We start from the raw sequence: 6,000 nt of genomic DNA, 5'->3' as shown, positions 1-6,000 counted from the left end.
TTTTTTTTTTTTAAAGATTTTATTTATTTATTTGACAGAGAGAGAGATAGCGAGAGCAGGAACACAAGCAGGGGGAGTGGGAGAGGGAGAAGCAGGCTTCCTGCCGAGCAGGAAGCCCGATGTGGGACTCGATCCCAGGACCCTGGGATCATGACCTGAGCCGAAGGCAGACGCTTAACGACTGAGCCACCCAGGCGCCCTTAAAATTTTTTTTAATTAAAAAAATATATACCGTGTTTGAAATATCTTTGAGGTACCCAAGGGGAGACATTAAGTAGGCAACTAGATTTATAGATTTGGAGCAAAGGGAAAAGGTCTGAGCTCTATAAAGAAGCCATTAAAGCTATAGATATAAATTTGATAACTCGGGAGTTCAGAGGAAAGAGGACAGGGCTTAGAATTGGGCCTTGAGGAATTCCAACATTCAAGGACACAGGAAAGGAGTATGGGCCTGAAAAGGAGACCAAGAATGCCAGAGAGGTAGAAAGAATACCAGAAGAACAAAGTATCAGGAGAATTAACAGGAAAAAAGCACTTCAAGAACAAGGGAGTGGTGCAGTGCTTGGGTGGCTCAGTCAGTTAAGCATCCAACTCCTGATTTCAGCTCAGGTCATGATCTGAGGGTTGTGAGATCAAGCCCTGCATCAGGCTCCATGCTGGGTGTGGAGTCTGCTTAAGATTCTCTTTCTCCCTCTCCCTCTGCCCTTCCACCCACTCTAAAACAAAACAAAACAAAACCGAAAAAAAAAAAGGGAGTGGTCAGTAGTGTTGAATCCTCCTGTGTATTTAAGATGATGCTTTTTTTTAAAAAAGTTCATTGCATTTAGTAATATGGAGTTTTTGTGACCTTTGTGGCAAGTTTTTCAGCATAATAATCAGGACAAAAGCGCAATTGGAGTTGGCTGAACCCTGAGTGAGCAATAAGGAAAGGGAGACTACAAATAGGGATAATTCTTTTGAGAAATTTGCTTTTGAAGGAAAGCAGTAAGACCTGGTAGTACCAGTGATGAATAAGACCTGTGGTTATTTGTTTAAAAAGAAAGGAGTTGCGCCTATTTAAAAGCTAATTGGGAATCTCAGGGATCCCAAATAGCCAAAACAATTTTGAAAAAGAACAAAGTTAGAAGATTCACATTACCTGATTTCAAAACATATTATAAAGCCACAGTAATCAAAATGGTGTGATTCTGCCATAGAGACAAACCTACAGACCAATGGAACAGAATAGGGAGCTCAGAAATAAACCCTCACAAATAATGCTCAAAGTGATCTTCAACAAGAGGGCCAAGACCATTCAAGAGGAAAGGACAGTCACTTCAACAAATGGTGTGGGAGAAACTGGATATCCACATGCAAAAGAATGAAGGTGGACTCCTACACATACACAAAAATACCAAAATGGATTAAAGATCTACACTTAGACACAAAAGTATAAAATCCCTCAAAGAAACCACAGGGAAGCAGCTTCATGACATTGGATTTGACAATGATTTCTTAAATATAATACCAAAAGCATAGACAACAAAAGCAAAAATAGACAAATGGAACTATGTCAAACTTTAAGACTTTAATGTATTAAAGGACATAATCAACAGGTTAAAAAAGGCAATCCACACAATGGGAGAGAATATTTGCAAATCATACATCTGATAAGGGGTTAATATCCAGAATATATTTTTTAAACTCCTATAAATCAGTAACAAAAAATCATATAATCATTAAAACATGGGCAAAACACATGAATAGACATTTCTCCAAAAAAAATATACAAATGGCCAACAAGCAAAGGAAATGATGTTCAACATCACTAATCATTAGAGAAATGCAAATCAAAACCACAATGAGATATCACTTCACACCCATTAGGATAGCAACTATCAAAAAAAAAAACAAAGGAAAACAAAAAGTGTTGGTGAGGATGTAGAGAAACTGGAACCCTTGTGTACCATGCTAGGATTGTAAAATGGTACAATCACTATGGAAGACAGTATGGAGTTTCCTCAAAAAACTAAAAATAGAACAATCATCTGATTCAACAATCAAACTTGTGGATATATATCCAAAAGAAATGAAAACAAGGTCTTGAAGAGATATTTGTACCCCAAGTTCATAGCAGCATTATTCACATAGTCAAGAAAAGGAAGCAACCCAAATGTCCATCAGTGGATGAACATGTAAACAAACTGTGGTATATACATACAGTGCAATATTATTCAGCCTTAAAAAGGAAGGAATTCCTGTCACATGCCACAACATGGATGAACCATGAGGATATTATGCTAAGTGAAATAAGTCAGTCACAGAAGAACAAATACTGCATGATTCTACTTATATGAGGTATCTAAAATAGTCAAACTCACAGAAACAGAGAGTAGAATGGTGGTTGCCAGGGACTGGGAGGAGGGGGAAAGAGGATTTGTTGTTTAAGGGATATAAAGTTTAGTTTCTCAAGATGAAAAAGTTCTGGAGATCTGTTTCACAACAATATGAATATATTTAGCATTACTGAACTACGCACTTAAAATTGGTTAAGATGGCAAATTTTATGTTTTTTTACCATAATAAAAATATTTTTTAAATAAAAAAAATCTTAAGTTGATTCAAAAGATCCAGTTAACAGAAAGTTTAAAAAGCAGGTCTGTGCCAGAAACTAAATATTTTATATATTTTAACTTCCTTCTTACAATAAACTTATAAGTTTTTATCTTCATTTTATAGTTAAATAAACTCTGGCACAGAGAGGTGAAGTAACTTCCCAAAGTCACACAGCTAGTAAAGCCAAGATTTGATACCATGAAGAATGAAGCAGTTTGTGCTTTCCACCATTATGCTACACATAAAACAAATGACGATCATTTGGGGTCCTGGAAGGCCAGAGGGATGGGATCCAAAATCTAGGCCAGGGGCTCCCAAAGTTTCTCATTTCACGGCATCCTATATGTCTCAGTAATCTTATGGTGCCCCCAGGCCAAATGTAACTGCAGTTCCATTTAATAAATAGACCCTAACAACTTAATAGGTATTTATGTCCCAACAACTTAGTAGCCATTTGAAAACATAATAAAAAGAGATTGAAAGAAAAAAAATTAATTCCTCAATAATCATAGTTACTTTCTAATAGGATGTGTGAAATATGAAAATCAACAAGACACAGATTATTCAGATTTTGAACTCATTTAGCTTTCCATATATTTACTATTAACTATAACTGAATATATGAGGGAAATTCACAATCCTGAACTAGCTTCCTTTGGGGCAAAATACCTTGAAGCTTCCAAAACGTTATTAGAAATGAATGCCAAGGGCGGAGGCAGGGAAATTACAAGTTTCTTTAAAGAAATGCTTTAAAATGAAAACAATTAATAAAAGAAAGAACCATTTATGAAAAGAACAGGAAGGAAATGTTAGTTGATGATACAAAGATACATTATTATAAAGATCAAAATTTTCTTTGTGTCATAACCACGTTCCAAAACTGGGTTCATATCTTACTGTATTTTTAAGAGTAAATATTTACTGTATCAGTGAATTGTCATAGGTTATTAAACTCTGGATTGAGATCATCAAGCTATAATGTAAATTTTCTGTTTTTCCTGGAAAAGAATTAATTTTTTGCCTAAGAAAGAGTAATTAATTATTAAGGCATGATATTAAATTGGCCAGCTGAACATTAAGATTACTAAGGTAGAGTATTGTCTTTGCACAAATATAGAGACACATGTTCTTATTTTTAATGTAAATCTGTGGGAATGATGGCCATGGATGTGCAAGTACTCAGAGCTTCTTCAGGAGGAACAGAGGCTGGGAATCTGTGTCATAGTTGACTGACAAAAGCTACACCTTCCCTGGTGGCTACTAGCCAATGTCTGAGCATGGTCAGGTGCTTAGAATTGCTAGTTCAACAGGGGACTCCTCTAATGAGCAACTTTGGCTCAGGGACTCCCCATTTATCCTCCCTGAAACTTTCTCAGCACCATGCTATAGCCTGAGGCCCTTTATACCCAATCTTCACTTTCTCCTTTCAGAGTTCAGACCAGCATCCCAGTCAAAAGGCCCTTCCCACCTACTTTTGCTCCCTTCCCGCTTTCTCTTTCACATCTCCCCCATAAATCTCCTGCATTCCTAGTACATCTTCTTTTTAATCTTTATTTATTTTTTAAGTGATCTCTACACCCAACATGAGGCCTAAACTCCTGACCCCGAGATCAAGAGTTGCATGCTCTACTGACTGAGGCAGCCAGGTGCCCCCTAGTACAGCTTGACATCTGCTTCTTAGAAGCACTCTGGGCATGTTTAAAAAAGATTTCAATTAAAGGGGCGCCTGGGTGGCTTAGTCGGTTAAGCATCTGCCTTCAGCTCAGGTCATGATCCCAGGGTCCTGGGATCGAGCCCCGTGTCAGGCTCCCTGCTCAGCGGGGAGCCTGCTTCTCCCTCTCCCACTGCCACTCCCCCTGCTTGTGCCCTCTCTCTATCAGATAAATAAAATCTTTTTAAAAAAAGATTTCAGTTAAAGAAATACACATATAAATTATTAAAATGTTGAAGAATACCTAGAATTAAAACAACTGTTTACTGCCTATTCCCACCATAGCCTCTCATCCCACTTGCAAATGAGACCATTTTTAACTCTTACAGTAGCTCCTTCTGGTTCTATGCCCACATTTCTAAGCATGTTTTGTCACTTAGAATTGCATTTAGGTGCATGTAACAGAAACCTAAAAAACAGAGAACAAACAAAGAAACAAAAAACCCAATCACTTAATAGAATGGGTTTGTTTTTCCTCACAGAACCAGAAATCTGCAGTTAGGCAGTCCATGCCTGATAAGACAGGTCCATGGTATCATCGGATACCAGGCACCTACTTTTCATCCCCTCTCCCTTTATTAAGTGGCTTCTTGTGAACATTACTTGAGCAATTAATTCTCCTCTTTCCCTGAATCAGTTTTTCCCTCTCTATTGGGTCATTCCCATTAGCATACCAGCTAGAAATAGATGTTATTTCTCCTATCTAAAAAAGAAATAAGAACCTCTTTTGACTCCACTTCTCCTTCAAGCTCCTGCCCTATTTCTCCATTCTCCTTTATAATATAACCCCTTCTTATGTTGTTAATTCCTAATTTCCCCCTTCCCATTCTCTTCAATATATTCCATCCAGGCTCCTGTCCACACCATCTACTGAAACTGCCCTTATCCAAGTCACTGATGATCTCCATGCTATTCCATTCAATGGTCCATCTCAGGCATCTTGTTACTGGTTTCTTATGTAACAGTAACACTTCACTTTCTTCTTGAAACCTAGTTTCCAGGATATACACTCCCTCCAGTGTGCTCTGGCTACTCCTTCTTAGTCTCCTTGCTCCATCTCTCCCTTTCTCTATCTCCAATCCCCAAAAGCCAGAGGACCCCAGGACTCAGCCCTTCAGCTTCCACTAGTTCGATATCTAAACTCACTCCCTTGGTGATCTTCATCAATCTCTTGGCTTTAATACCATCTGTGTGGCTCCCTCCCAAATTCATCTTTCCAACCCAGACTTTTCTCTCAACTATTTGACTTCTCCACTTGAATATCTAACGGCCTTTCAAACACTGATGTCCAAAACTGAGTTCTTGATATTTCACTCAAAAATGTCACTTTGGAATCTCTCCCATCTCAATAAATGGCAACTCCATTCTTCTAGCTGTTCAGAAATTTTTTTCTATCTACCACATTTGATCCATCAGCAAATTCTGATGGCTCAAAATTCAAAATATACCCAGAATCTGGCCACTTCTCACCACTCAACCACTACCATCCAGTCAAGGCCACCATTATTCACCTGGACCATGGCAATAGACTTCTAACCTGTTCCATCTTCATTCTCTTCAATTCGTTCCTATCATAATACCCAGAGCGATCCAACTGAAAAGCGAATTAGATCAAGTTCCTCCTCGGCTCAAAACCTTTCAAGGGCATCCCATCTCACTTAGAGTAAAAGCCAAGTCCTACCAAAGGCCTAAAA

General features: G+C 38.2%; 1 protein-coding gene across 2 annotated transcripts in view; it reads right to left on the bottom strand.

The window, feature by feature from the left end:
* The window catches only part of WDPCP (WD repeat containing planar cell polarity effector), a 399,135-nt gene that overhangs the window by 275,919 nt on the left and 117,216 nt on the right, over positions 1-6,000 (bottom strand). The gene's annotated exons all lie outside the window — the stretch shown is intronic.

The sequence above is a fragment of the Phoca vitulina genome, unplaced genomic scaffold, assembly GCF_004348235.1.
Source record: "Phoca vitulina isolate PV1807 unplaced genomic scaffold, GSC_HSeal_1.0 scaffold12, whole genome shotgun sequence".
Lineage (NCBI taxonomy): Eukaryota > Metazoa > Chordata > Mammalia > Carnivora > Phocidae > Phoca > Phoca vitulina.
The sequence above is the reverse complement of the archived record's forward strand: the minus strand, read 5'-3'. Positions and strand labels throughout refer to the sequence as shown.